Raw genomic sequence first — 16,082 nt, 5'->3', positions numbered from 1 at the left:
CCCGATCTCATTTTAGATAAATAGGATGGTTTTTTGGCAGTATCATGTTGGCGTTTCTTCACCTCTTTGCCTTTGTCAGGAACATCCTTGGGAACTGGGTGCAATGAAGCTGTTGGTGAAGGTTGGGCAACATTCTCAGCAGGTGCTGTTTGGGTAGGAATGACACTAGTATGCCTTGTATCATCTAGAGATGTCTGAGTAGACATTTCTAAAACATTACTGTAAATATTCTCGATCACATTTTCAACATTTTCAAAATACGCATCTTCAGTATCTGTTTGAACACTACTCTCTCTCTTGCTTTTAAAAGCTGATTTGAAATTTGGATCATGTAAAGTCTTTGCACTTTTCATCTTAGTGACTGCAGGAGTAAAACTAAATGCCCCTTCGTCACCGTCTGTCCCAACTGAAATGTCTTTTTTCTTTTCTTCGAACTTCTTACTACTTGGTAATTTCAAAACTGGTTCTTCTATTTTCTTACTTTTTGCTGGAGAAAGTTTTTCATCATTTTCAATATCCAAATGGTATTCTTTCTTCTTCATACTGCTCTTCTTGGGTGTTCTCTTTAAATCCGGTTCTGGGATCCCCGTTCTGCTTTTCATAGCTGTAAAGACTTTTACTGACTCTTCCTTGTACTCATCCACCTCATCTTTGGCTAAACCCTCATCACTCTTTATATCTGATATTTGCCAGCTTTGGTCCTGAGTTTTCGTACTACTTCTAGTACTGGTGGCTACAGAAATGAATTTTGCTGAATCCTTGTCTTCATCTTTTTTAGTAGGGCTCTCGCTTGTCTTTTTCCCACTTTCCCTTTTATCAATTAGATCCCACTCTTCAGATTTTAGGGCACACATTTTAGTTTTCATAGTGCTGGCTAGTGAAATGAACATTGAATCCTGGTCATAATTACTAAGTGTAGGTTCAGCCTTCTCTTCACTCTTCTTTTCACTTTTTGTGCCCAGATCTTTCTTCTCAGTTTTTATATTTTTAGCTCGAGTTACTGCAAGGGAATCTTTCAGTAAAGAATCTTTGACAGGAGCCTTCTTTATGTCTTTATCAAATGAACTCTTTGATGGTTGATGTTGGACTCTTTGGGTGATGTTATCTGGTTCTAGAAATGAAAAGAAAGGGGAAAACCAGTCTCCAGAAAAAAGGGGCTTAACCTTGAAACTTGAGATTGCTTTCTTTGCTAAGTTGGATATCATTTCAATATAAAAATTGCTCTCTTCCTCATCATGGTGAGCATCCTCAGATTTATATTTTTTAACAACCTCATCATACACAGACTCAGACACTTTATCAATAGTTTCTTTATCTACTGGTGGAAAAGAAAACAATTCTTCAGCATTGGGGAGAACCTTGATGTCACTTTTCCGAAATTCACCTATTAGAGAATTTACTAATTTGATAGCCATGCTCACAAGGTTAGTTTCTGGAGCACTTTCTTCCTCATCCTCCTCAGGAGTTTGTGGGGCAGGGCACAATTTTCGAACAAGATCAAAAACAACATCTTCTAAAAATGTTGCCGAGTAAAGGGAAGACTGGGGGGTGCTTGGTTGTTCTTTTTCTTGTTCAAGAATATCAACGACAGACTCTTTATCAGAAACTTCAGCAGAATCAGTGTCATCCTCATGTAAGAATGGCTGGAGGTGATGATCTACAATTTCCTTCATAATGAAGCCAGCTATTTTGGTGAGAAATGTGCCTCCCTTCTCACTCTCCTCCTTTTGGACTTCAGCTTGGAATTCAGCTTTCTTCAAAATGTTTTTGCAAATTGAGTCAACTATGCTTTCAATAGTTTCCAGATTCATATGTGAGGCATTCTCCTCTGCAGCAGTCAGTCTAATTTCATGTTCAGAAATTTCAGATATAATTGCATCAGTTAGTCTCGAAGCTGCACTTATAAAATCATCATCAGGTAGTACCTCGTGTTCTTTTAATTTCATCTTAGCTTCAGATGAAGGAAAAATATGACCTAAAAGTTTGGAGACCATATCTTCCAAAAGAGAGCGAGGTAATACAGTAACGAAGGATGGCAAATTGTGGCTTTCTTTCCCAATAACATTTAGTACATTTCGAATAATGTTCTCAGCTCTAAGTGAAGAATAAGTAGACAAAGATAATGTTCCAGAAATTAATCCCTGTACTTGATAATCATAAATTTCTCCCAAAAGTAAATTATATATTTTTCTTCCAAAATTATTAGTGTCATATTCTATGTCTTTATAAATGAGAGCTGGAGATTTATAACCATCTGTTATTTTTTCATAAATTAAGTTGACTATCTTACTAACCATTTCTTTATAACCTTCAGAAAAACACAGATTTTCATCAAAATTATCTGCGACCAAAATTTGAGATGCTGCAAACTCCAGCACAATTGAGCGGACTAACTTTGTAACAATGTCAGTTAGTTTGGCTTTAGACTTTGGATCATCGGATGAGATGAAATTATGTGAGAATGCATAAAGGATTTTGCATAAAAGTTCAGAGATTACTTCCTCCAAAAATATAGCAGAGTTAACAATGAGAGACATTTCTTTTGGGTCAATTTCTACATCTTTATAAGTCTGTTTCCTAGTTAAGTCATCAGATGTAGATTCAGAAATGGTTTGCTCTTGAGATAAAAATGACTCAAGATGATGGTTAAAGATTTCTTTGATTATGAAACTTGCTATTTTGGAAACAGGTATGTTAGTTATATCCGTTTTATCTTTTGTAAGAGATTGGTATAAATTTGAATGTGAGATATCAGCATAAATGGAATCGACCATATTCTCAATATCTGTTTCTGAAATCATACTTTGTTTTTCATTTCCGTGTTTTGTAATCCAGATAGCATGTTTGGAAATGATGGCCATGATTTCATTGATCAATTTCACAACAGTTTTACTTAAATCAGGCTTTGGCGAAACTGACTCTTCTGCTCTGGAGTCTGAGGACTTCTGTGATAAAAGCTGGGTGACTATTTTTTCCAAATGGGTATGTGATAACATAGTTGTATATATTGTTGAAGTCTGTCTCTGTGGTTTGGGTTGGTTGATTTCAAACTTAACTTTCTTAAGCAAAACATCAGCACTGAGATTTGATAGAGATTTGAATGGTAGCCTTGCAACCAAGCTTGGTTGGAACTGAAAATCAAAGATTTCTGTCAGGATCATTTTGGTGATCCTTTCTGCCAAAGTCTTTGTGTCATTAAAAAAATCTTTAACAATTCCCAGGTCTAAGTCATAGTCTTGCAAAATTTTATTGTAAGATTTGTCAATTATTTTAATGATGACATCCCTATCTATTTGTGGCAAATGTAATTCCTCTTCAGCGTTTTCTAGAATCTTTACTTCTGCTTTTTCAAACTCTTCTGATACTGAATTTATGAGTTGAATAACTATCTCCTCCAGTTCACTTTCAGGTTCTCTTACTATTTTGGCATATGCAAGGCCTACTACCCTGTAAAAGATTTTGGATAAAACTCCAGAGACGACTTCTTCCAAAAATGTTGAGGAATACACACCGGCATAAAACGGTAACTGATGCCCTTGCCCACCAGCTGGGTAAGTCTGGGGTGGAGGAAGTGACTTTCCAGACACAAATGGCTCAAGATGTTGCTTACAAATATTTTTAATGATAAAACCGGCTACTCTATCGATGAAAGTATCGTCACTGCTTGTTATCTCTTGTTCAATTGCTTCTTGAGAGCCAGAGTTTTGCAAGATGTTTTGGAAAACAGAGTCAACAAGACTTTGGACATCATCTTCTGAATAAACATATCGTGGTTCTTCTGCATCTTTGGAAAATCGGATTTCATGTTTTGAAATTTTCCTTCGGATATCACCAACTAGCTTTGATGCAACTTCATTGAAATTAACTCCAGATGTATCTAGATCTTCTTCACATGGAAGTATCCCAGGTGCTGAAGGAAAGATTCGAGATAGGAGCACTCTTATCATGTCTTCTAAGAAAGTGTAAGGCAGTAAAGTATTATATGGAGACAGGCTCTGACTTTGTTTGCCAGTTTTGTTGATCCCACTTAGGACTTCTTGCACAATGTTCTCTGCTGTCAAAGAAGAATAGGAAGAAGCAGAGAGCTCTCCAGAAAAAAGGGGATGAAGAAGATAATCAGAAATTGCTGCTACAATTAAATTGGTAAGATTTTCAACAAAAATATCAGTTCTCATTGGTTCTTCTTGCTCACTTGTAGGATCTAGTCCATGCTGTTTCAGGACATTACAGTAGACAGAATCCACCAGTTCATCCACAATATCGCTATTCAGAGGTGGAAAAGGTTGTGTCTCATCATGGCGTACCAATCGAACTTTGGCTCGATCAAAATGAGCATTTATGGAATCTACAATTTTGTGTGTCACATTGTTTAGTTCTGCCCCCGTTTTCACTTTTGGGCTGAAGATCTTTGATAATAGTCTAGCAACAATTTCCTCCACAAATTCAGCTGGGTAAACCCCCATGCTTAGGGAGGATGTTGTAGAGGGTCTTTGCAGGCCTGTCACTTCATTGAGAACATTCTTAACCATAGTGGACACTTCATCAGTGGCAACTGTTGATTGAGGTACGCTGTCCCCAAACAAAAAGGGCTGAAGGTGACTTTCAGTTATCTCTTGAATAATAAAACTGGCTATTCTGTCGACAATGACAGGACTTCGGCTTGTTATACTTTTCTGTACTGATGAGGGAGATCCTGAGATTTGCAAAATATTATTGTAAACTGAGTCAACCATTGTTTGGAAATTTCTTTCTGAATATAAATATTGATGATCATATTTGGTGAGCCAAATTTTGTGTTTAGAAATGGCTGACATAACCTTGTTTATTATGCAAGCAGACATTTCATTAAAATCTGACGTCATTAAATATTTCTTTTCCATAGACCAAGCATCACTAGATGATGGAGGGATGATCTGTGATAACAGCCTTCTAAGGACATCCTCTAAAAATGAGTGAGGCAACATGGTTGTGTAGCCTACTGAAGGCTGAACTTGGGAACTGAACTCCCTCAAGTTCTCTTGAAGCTTTTGGAGGACATTTTCAACTTTGAGTGGATAGTATGACTCCGGAGTGAGTCTTTCCATAAAGTGTGATGGGAGTTGGTAGTCTAAAATCTCAGCCAGCACAGCATTGGTTGTCCGCTCAGCTAGTATGTTGAGGTCATCAGTTGAATCACTATCACTAACATAAGAAAATTTTGATTCATATTCCTGCAAAACTTCATTATAAACGGAGTCAACAATTTTGGACACAGCTTCTTTCTGTACGGGTGGAAAACACAATTTTTCTTCAGCATTCCGGAGCACAGAGACTTGAGCCTTATTAAATGCATTCACCACAGAATTGACGATTAATGTATTCATCTCACTGAGCTGTTCCTCTGTGACATGTTCATCTCGGTCATACAGGGCAGTATACATAGAAAAAAACAGGTCAGAAATAATGTCCTCCAAAAATGTGGCCGAGTAAACACCTGTATTGAGTTGGTCCAAGCACAGAATTTTGGGAACTGTTTTAATTTTTGATTCTTTCCTCCTCAATTTTTTCATAGAGGTATCAGAAGGGGAGGTATCTAAAAACTGCTTAAAGGGCGGTCTGATTTTGGAGCCTATTATTCGGAGATGGCTGAGGGTTTCTGATGAGGGTTTGTCCCTGGATCGCATGAGGCCTTTTGCTGATCGTGCTCCTTGGGCACTGGTCAGTCTCTCCCTTGCACTGTATTTTAAAAGCTTATTGGCATATTGTGGTTTGGGGGGAGCTTCCTGGACAGTGTTTGACAGCTTTTCCATCAGGGATTTTACCAAGCCATGGGAAATTACACTGAGCATTGATTCCGAGGAAAGCAGTTCTTGTTCACTTTCAGCCAGCTGTTCCAACACAAATTCTGATACATAGTCCTCTACTTGGAATGGCTCAACTTGCTCTGGACTCACTTTTCCCTTTCTATAACCAAATTCTTCCTCCCCCACACTTTGGATTACATTAAAAAGCTGTTCTTCAGTAGACAATTCACTAGAAAAAGAGGTGCCTGCCAGTATGTTTGTGCTTGTACATTTTTCCAAAAGTGTCCTTATAAGTTTCTCACATACAACATTGAGAAGGAAAATGGATTTGGGAGATAAGCCTAAGTTATTAGACGGCTTCTCTGGAGAGTCAAAAAAATGTCTTGTTGATGCCTTGACAGAGTTCAACATTCCACTTTGACATTCGTCTGGCAAAAACAAATCTAAGACAATATTAAAAATTTTATTCACCATTTCTTTAGATTCATGACTTTTTAGGCTGCCTAGTAGATTGTCTAATTTAGATGCCACAGAACTGATTTTATTTTTCTGGACAAGTTGATCTGTTCTATGAGAAAGTGATGGGTCTGACCTTCGTCGACTTACCTCTCTTTCTATGAATGTTGTTTTCTGGCAAACCTGAATACTCTGATTTTTAAACGTGGGAACTGATTTCTCTTTAGTTTTAGATGGGTTATTAATTCCTACTTCTTTTGTTAGCACATGAATCACTCCTATTAGGAGATCTTGAAAGAGATCATCAATGTCCATGGTATCACTATTTGGAAGATAAATGTATTTTGTTTGCAGGGAAGTGGCAGGCTCAGTAACATCTGTCTTTAAAATGTTACTATTAGATAGGATTCGAGTAATAATTTCAAAAATACTGAAAGCAATATCATCAATAGGAATTGTTCTACTCTTGGATCCTTGGGCTCCCAGCATTTCAGAATTAATTGAAACGAATTTGTCAGACGCTGAAATTTTGTTTCCAAAGTATTTCGCTTTTGCTCTGCCATCTTCTGTACCATCTGAAACACTTGAAATTATATGGAACATAACACAGTCAGAGAGATGTTCGCAAAACTCATTTAAAGAATATTCAGTTTGCCCACTTCTCAGAGGCCTCTTTGGATCTAATTTTTTTCTTGATAACGAAGAAACAATGGGTATCTTTTCATCACAGGACCCTTAAACAGAAAGCATTGTGATTTTTAGCATGTAGCCAGGAAATTGCATAACATTCAAAAATATTTGGTTTTTTAAACTATATGAACATATCAAACATAAGTATATTATTTAAAAAAAAACCTAAAATCTTAGCAAAGAAATGAATGGGTTTTCTTCCATTTTCCATTTCCCTTCTTACTTCCTGATTCCCTCTCTATTTTTATATCTCTTTTGCTTTTAGCTGAGAAGGAAATCAAAAAGGCTAGTAGAGATTAAAAAAAATTCTGTAATTCAAGTATTGGCAGTTCATGAATAGCTATGGACACTAAACTAGCTATCAAGGAAATATTGGAGCCAGGAGAGATCTTTCCTAGAGCAGAGGATCATAGAATTTAGAAGTGGCAGGTACCTCAGAGGTCAAGAGGCCAACTCCTTCATTTTGCAGAGGAGGAAACTGAGGAGCTGGGAGGAGTGAGGTGACTTGCTCAGGCTCACACAGAGTGTCCTTGATCTAAAGCTAGATGGCACTTCAGAAGTCACCTAGCCTAATCTCTTCATTTTACAGAGGGGTAAGCTCAGATCCATGCAGAGTAAGCAAACTGCCCAGATAGTAAGCATCAGAGGTAGAATTTGAACCCAAGTTTGACATTCTGTGATCTCCAGTTATAGAGTAGAATATAACTGCTGAGTTCCTCAAGCTTTTTCTTTTATAAAGTATGAGTCGTAAGGTTTAATATGGATTTTGGGTAGAATAAAATCAGAGTTTAGAGCTGACAAGGAGGACCCTTAGATATCACAACATCTTCATGTCCTTATTGCTTAGGACAGTGCCTAACATATAGTAGTTACTAAATAAATGCATACTGATGATGATAATGATCATGATGATGCCAGATTTAGAGCTGGAAGGGAAAATGATATCACATAATCAGGATGCACAAGTAAATATCTATACAAATAAAGAGCAGGGGATTGAAGGGAGTGGTTGACACTTGAACCTCACTCACATCTGAGCTGGTCAAAAGATGGAAGAATATATAGCTGCAAATAGTTGGGTACAGAAATATCTTTTACTTAATAAGGAAATTGGAGGGAAACCAAAAGCTATTAAATTGTACATGTAAGATGTACAATTTTGATCCATAGATATTACTACTAGGTCTATAACCTAAAGAGATCAAAGAAAGAGAAAAACAGCCCTTATATACAAAAATATTTATAGCAGCTCTTTTTGTGATGGTGCTAGAAGCTGAGAGGATGCCTGTAAATTGGGGAATGGTTGAAGAAGTTAAGGTATATGAATGTGACGAAATACTATCGTACTATAAGAAGTGATGAAAGAAATGGTTTCAGAAAAAAAACTAGGAAGACTTGTATGAACTGATACAAAGTAAATTGAGCAGAATGAGGAAAACAATTTATAGAGTAACAATATTGTAAAAGTAACCAACTCTGAAAGACTTAGTAGCTTTGATCAACAGAAGTTGATCAAACACAATTCCAAAAGGCTCATGAACATACCTCCAGAAAGAGAATCAGTGAACTTAGAGTACATATTGAAGCAAATTTTCTTCTATTTATTTTTTTATTGTAACATGGCTAATGTGTGAATTTGTTTTTGCATGTCTATGCATACTTATGATAGTTTTTAGTTTTATTTTCACAGTGGGTGGAGTAGGAGAAAGAATTTAACACTGAAAAAAACCTGAATAAAAAAAGAAATTGGAGAGAAAGAGGAGAATTAGAAAGAGGGTAGATTAAGAGGATAGAGGGATTAACCCTAAACAAAACACATTCTGTGGATACACAAAAATATGAGTCTTTTTAAGGTACTCCTCTGAAGGAGTACTCGTAAATTGGGGAATGGATGAACAAATTATGGTATATAAATGTGATAGAATATTATTGTATTCTTTTCAGTGTAATGACTGACCAGAATTTCAGAGCGCTAATGATGAATCATGAAACATGAATGAGAGGTGAAGGACTCAGTGCAAAATGAGACAAATATCTTTTGGACATGGCCAATTTGGAAGTTTATTTTGATTTACTATATATATTTGGAATAGGCTTTGCTTTTCTTGCCTTCCCGCTTGGGGGTGGGCTGGGAGGGTGAGAAAGCATCTGCCTTAGCTGATTTAAAAAATTTAAAGAAAAAAGAGAGGAAAGAGGAGGCCAAGCCAAGATGGTGGAGTAGCAGCAGGAAGAAGCAAACTTTCTCCCCACCCCTTAGAAAAATTCCAAATAAATAGAAAATGTGTCCCTTAGAATCTTGATGAGAACATCCAAGGGGAAAAAAATCACAATAAGTCATTTTTCCAGCTCAGGTCAGCCTAGCAAGACAGAGAAGACTAAGGACACTGTGGACAAGGCCTGACCAATAATGTAGTGCAGAGCACTCCAGCACAGGGAGAGGTTAGGCACTAAGGCAGAAGAAGGTCCCGGATCTAGCAGTGCTTAGTGTAGAAACAGGTACCATCTGTCACCTTTGTTATTCACTACCCAGTTCAGGGTCATAGATCCAGGGTATATTAAAGACAAGATTGGGCCTAGGGATGGTATTCTAAGGTGAAGAATGGTAAGAGGCTCTAGGTTGTGTACCAAGAAAGGATCAAATTCTGAAGCACCGAACCAGCAGAACTTTTCAGCTAGCTGATAGTGACTGAATCCAGTAGCAGTCTACTGAATATACCAAACAAGGACAAAGCCACAGGCTTGTTGCTTTGACCCAAATCCTTATCAGGAACTTACAGAAGCAATCAGACTTTGCCCTGATCAGATCTGATCAGATCTGTGTGAAAACATGCAGGTCCCTGGATTTAGTTGTCCAGAGATCCTAGAATAATAAAACGCTCTATTCTCCAAGAAAGCAATTGCAGGACCAGCCCAGACATTCCCTTCAGAAGTGTGTAGAACCTGGCCCTAACAAGTTCTGAAGTAGGCCTAGAAGAATGAACAAATTTTTTAAAAGCTATTATAAAAAGCTATTATGGTGATACAAATGCTCAAGACACAAATCTAAAAGAAAAGAATGGCTACAAAAACATCTCCAAGCAAAATCTCAGAGAAAAATATTGTTTTGGCTGAGTCAACTAGAATTCCTGGAAGAGATGAAGAGTTTTAAAAAGTTTAAAATGTTTTTTAATGAATAGAATGAGAATGCAAGAAGAAAAAATTGGAAAAATAATGAGAAAGAAAATGCTAAGAAGAAATAAAAAGGGAATTAACAGCTTGGCATGAGATACAAAATCTTCCCAAGAAAAAACTCCCTGAAAATTAAAATGGGCTAGAGAGGAGAGAGTAAAAAATATTTTTTAAAAATTAAAAGACTGAAGAAACTTAGAAGAAAATATAAAGTATCACATAGCAAAACCAACTCAGGATTTGTACAAATAAAACCATAAAACACTTGTTACAGAAATAAAGGAAGATAAATGGAGAGATAGACGGTTCCATGTTTGGACAATATAATACAAATATAACAATTAAAAAATGACTACTGAATTATTTTGTATATTTAGTGCTAAACCAACCTAATTACCAATTTTATCATAGAATTAGACAAAATAATAACAGTATTCAATGGAAAAAAGTAGGGGAAAGTGGGCATATGTCACCAAATCTTAAAATCTTTTAAATTCAAGCAGTAATCATCAAAACTATTTTATATTGGTTAAAAACAGAAAAATACACAGTGGGTTAGACAAAATAAGCAATACCAATCCCAACCGTTATAACAGGCATTTCCTGGGCCTCAATTACATGTAAAGGCATTGTTCTAGATAATGGGAACCCAAAGACAAAATGAAAATTCCTGAATACAAATTCCTATTGTCTGCTGGAGGGTAAGTAGGAGAATATGTTTAAACAAATATATACATACACACAGTAATTTGAGAAGTTAGGAGGGAGTACTAACAATAGGGGAATTGAGAAGAGTTTCCCCTAGGAAATGGCACAAAGGTTGAACCCTAAAGGAAGCTAGAAATTGATTGTAAAAGATAGAGGTAATGAAGGAGTACATTTTAGAAATGGTAGACAGCCTATGTAAGCTCTAGAGATGAAAGATGAAGTTCTGAATGTGGGAAACAGCCAGGTGGTCTATATAACTGTACTGTCGATTGTGAATGGGAGGTGATACAGATTAAACTACAGCCATCACCCACAGGTGTTCCATCCACTTCCACGTTCATGAACCCGGAAATTCCTTTATCTGACTACAATCCTCTATCACTCCTTGTTTCACTATGTCTTAGGGCCTTCTTGTTCTTTGTCCTCATCACCACCTCTAATCCTTCCACCCATCTGGTGTTTCCTAGGCAATTACCCCCACACTGACTACATTGTATTGCTTTTCCTATCCTAACCCACTACTGGACCAATTTAGCTCTACACTGTCCTCTACTTTGAAACTCCTATTGTTACTTAAGCCTTGTCAAATCTCAATCCCAGATTATTTTTATCACTCTACCTGCTTCACTGATATTTATGTGCTGCTGAATGGAGCTGGAGGAAATCATGGTGATTACACAAAATTCATATTATCTAATTATATTATCTATTATCTGCTACAAATTTTTATTATCTAACTTCAACTAGGCCCTTACTACAGCAAAGTAATTAGTCCTTTTCCTCCCTGGTTTGCCATCTTGCTCTCCACAGTAGCTTTTCTAAAACTTTTCATTTCAAGTCTCCCAGTAGTATCCCTTCCCTACCATTTCAGCTGAGGCTGAAATCTCATTTCACTGAGAGCTCTTTGTTTGCTTCTTTATTTCATATCACTTCAACATCCTTCCTTCCCCTCTATCTCCTTCACTTCAGTGTTGGATGTAGAAGTGGCAGTTCTCCTTGATAAGACAAACTGCTCTACAGAGAGCCTTGATCCCAATCCCTCACATCTTTTCCAACAGATTATCTCTGCTATCACACTCACACTGTCTTTATGTTCAGTCATGTCCATTTCCAGCTACACTGGCCTTACTTGCTATTCCTTCCTCATAACATTCCTCGTCCCATTTCTGTACCTTTTAGGTATTCCTTCCCCCGTCCCTGGCCTGGGAATGCTCTCCTCACTTATGGAGTATTCCTCCATAATGCATAATGTATTACATCTGCATTTTTTAGTTTCTCTGTCTTCCTTTAAGACTCAGCTCAAATTCCACTTTTTACAAGTCTCCCAGTCCAACTAGCTGCTAGTACCTTCCTCTTTTAAGATTATTTTCCTTCTATTCTCTACCTAGTTGTATGTGTATGTACTTGGTTATTTACTTATTAAAATGTGAACTCCTTGGGGATAGGATTTGCTTTTGTCTTTTTTTTTTTTTTTTGTATCTCCAATTAGCACATAGTAGTCACACTGGAGTGTTAAATAAATGATTTTTTTGTCAGAAAAAAAGATAGGTTTTTTCACCCCCTAATGTGGTTATTGGCTTTTTTGTCAGTTTGTTGAATAAGACAATAACTTACCTCCTCTTTGGAGATTCTTGAAATATGTGACAACAGACACTGTAACATGTCTTGCTATCCGGTTGATTTCAGATGGACCTAGTTCATAATCAACAAAAGCAAAGACTTCAATTGTTTTTAAAGGTTCAATTTTATCTGTCCTTGGAAAAGCTTTGTTTTCCCACTTTTCAAGTAAAGTATAATCTTCATTTCCATGAGACATTGGAGTTTCAGGAGTTTTGACTTCTTTTTCACCGGCACGTTGGAGTCTTCTTTCCCATGTTCTAAGCAAACTACTTCTCTCGTTCTTTTGCTCTATAGATTCTAAGGAAATACTAGATGATGATTGTGACTTTGATATGAAAAATGGTTTGATTGTCTCCACATTGCTTCCTGTTGCATGTTCCTCTGTCCCCAGGCCATAACAAGACAGGACAGTGTTGACAATATTTTCAGCAGCAAGACATATTTTTAGTGGACTAACAGTTGTATAGATATTCTTTGGTTTATTATCTGGTCTTCGTTTCCCATAGTGAAATGGTCTTGGTTCCTCCTCATTCTCTTCCAGTTTCATAAATGGCACAAGGTCTTTAAATTCCGTATCACTGTGGTCACTATTTTTCTTGAACAATTTTTGTAAAACACTCCCTTCTGGAACAGAACTCTCTTGTTGTGTGAGATCTTGTTCAAAATAGTTAAAATTGCATCTCCTTGAGGAAGTCTCTCTTTCTTCTCTTCTACTAGAACTTGGTCCTGGTTCTGATTCAGACCTGCCCACTGTGCCTGGAGTTTGAGAGATGTCTCCTGCAGAGTATCTGCCATATGAGGAGGGAAGATTAGATGAATTGCTATTGTATTGTCCTAGATCTTCCTCTGAGGCAATCACTGTACCAGGCACTTGAAAAGGTGGATGACTTTCCCCCCGAAGAGGGACTCCTTTTAACTTGCTATTGGGCATTTTCGTTGTCGTCTCTACTTCAACTCGGTGAACAGTGTAAGTATTTTCAGCTCCTCGAACTGGGCTTTCCTTAGGCATATTTTCAAGCACAGAATCACTGAAATGAACACACTGGTTCATTAGATTACTAATGATTTCACTTGCTACCATGTTTTCTTCTAAGATGTTAGTTTGAGATGGTTCCATTCGGCTGATTTCTTTGTCTAACTTGCACTTAATTATATTTAGCATGTCTCTAACAGCATTAACTGCATAAGTACGCAGTTCTGAATGGAATGAATGTACCTGAAAAAGGGTTTTTTGTATGTTTTCCTTTGTGATCATACTACTTAATTTTGATTCATCAGAAAAATCATTCAGTGGTTGTAATTTGGGCAATATTCTCCTATTTGGTGGTCTCTGCTGGGCAGGATAAAAAGTTTCAATAGGTATTTTCATAATTTCAGAAAATTCGTATTTAGAGATATGCTTAAATTGCAAATCTACAAATGCTTCCAAGGTATGTAACACGTTCTCAATAATCTCTCTAATAATTCTTCTATTAGAACTCAAAGAGATCTGATCCTTCAGTTTTGTATTGTATGAAGGTACATTGCTCAAGAGCTGTCCAGCTGGGAAAAAATATTTAGTCTTAGAATTAATCTGCTCCTTTTTTCTTGCTAGAGTTTCCTTACTTTCAGGAATGGGCATCTCAGTCAAAAAACACAGTTGTAACTTTTCAAATAGAATTTCAACAATTTCTCGGCCAAATAAATTAATCTGTGCTTTGGAATCATCAGCGCTAGCAGGTGTTCTTTTAAAATTATTACAGAAAATACTTTCACAAGCCTCAATAGGGGGCATCTTTAGGAGGGAAACAGAACATTCTAACTCTTTCACCTTAATTAAAATTTCACTCAAGACATTTTCAGCAACCATTAGTAGCTTATATTTTTCATTTTCCATGTCATTTGACTCTGTTTGCCATTTATCAAACATTTTCTTAAAAATCCCTTCTTTAGGAAAAATTTGTTCTAGCTGGGAAGAAACATTTTCCAAGAAAAAACAGGCCTGAGGTTTGGAAAAAGACTCTGTACCTAACTTCCTTTCTGGAAATTTTACATCTTCCAAGTGTGCAGATTTAACCTGATAAGTGAAGTTATCTGAATCAGAGGAATACAATCCTTGTAAAACTGTATTAACTAGTTCACTTGCTGCTGTGATTTGGTCAGATTTTTGTAAGCTTCCTATGTCAACCATAATTTTACCGCTCTTCACCCTATGGAATTCATTTGCAATGCTTTCCAGGATGTTACTCACTATATCTTTGGCATAGGTTTTTAGCTCACATATAGGCAACTTTGATTGCAGAGGGGAGTTTATCACATCTCCTGTCGATAAGGTATGTGAAAGGCTAAGGAGAGACTTGGAACGACTTCCTCTCAATGGAATTTTCTCTTCTACGGGTATTTTGGCCTTTCCCTTCCCTTTAGAATTACTAGATATTGCCTGGGATTTTCCTTTAGATTTCTGTACTGAGTTGAGCTTCAAGTTTGTTCTTAAATTGCTCCTAAGGCCTGACTTGGGGCTGATTTTAGCCACATGTTGCCGGGAAGATGGGATGCTATCAGATGGAACATCAGAGGAAGAGTACTCTTCTAGGTTCACGGAAGCAAAAGATATAATCTTATTAAGAACCATTTGCACCAGATCTTCACCCATTCTCAGTGGAGAACAGTGCAATAAAGTGTCTTCCAATATGTTTTTAACACCTGAACGAGGATAAGTTTGAGGCATTAAGGCCTGAGAAAGTTCACTCCTTTTCCCTGACAGTTTAGATACACTGAAATATTGTGGTTTTGTCACCGATATGTTTTTATCACCAGTTCCGGTTATTTCTCTCTCTGTTTCACTATTCTCATATATAGAAGTCACAACCAGAGAGTACATTTTGCTAAGTACACTATCAACTATGTCATTTGCTACCATAGTAATATTGGACTGAAAAGATTTTTTGGGAGCCCTATTAGGTGTTTTCATTTTTGATTCAGACATAAGGTGAGAGAGTTCATTAAAAGGAAGCAGATTGCCACTGTCTTCTGTTATCCGTTGATTCACCTTATTTAAAACATTTTCAACTGTGCTTAATATTGGGGCAGTTTCTTCCTGTCTGGACTCACCATTTCTCATAAATATTTCCTCCAAAACTGTTCTCTGATTTTCATCTTCAGAACTCAATGAGCTTTGTTTCAATGGATACTTTGAAAGAAGAGATATTTTAGTGTTTTTATCCTGTTTTTCTTCCAATAGCATTTCATTCTGCATAGCTATTTGGAGTTTTGATAAGGATGACCCTTCTTTTAAAGATCTTTTATCACGAAATGTCTTTAAAAGGTTCTTTACAATTTCACTTGCTATGATATTTTCTTGAATTGAAACATTATTTGGACGAGACATCTTTTGAATCTCTGTGTCTAAATCAGTTTTGATAATTTTTAGTACAGTTTTAGCAATTACGTCAGCATAGTCCCTGAGATTAGTTTGTGACAGGTGACTTGTAAATTCAGTGTTTTCCTTGTAACTGGTTAGTGAAGTATCTCTGAGATTCTGGCCAAGAAGAGTCTTGGGTGTAGTTAATTTTAAGGCCTTCATATTTGGCTGGATTTGGCCTGGTATAAGAAAGTGACCTTCGTCCTGTAAGGGATTAGAAACTTCAGTGACGATAAAGGATTTTTCTTTCATCTGTG

The sequence above is a fragment of the Sminthopsis crassicaudata genome, chromosome X (assembly GCF_048593235.1).
Source record: "Sminthopsis crassicaudata isolate SCR6 chromosome X, ASM4859323v1, whole genome shotgun sequence".
In the NCBI taxonomy this organism is placed as follows: domain Eukaryota; kingdom Metazoa; phylum Chordata; class Mammalia; order Dasyuromorphia; family Dasyuridae; genus Sminthopsis; species Sminthopsis crassicaudata.
The sequence above is the reverse complement of the archived record's forward strand: the minus strand, read 5'-3'. Positions refer to the sequence as shown.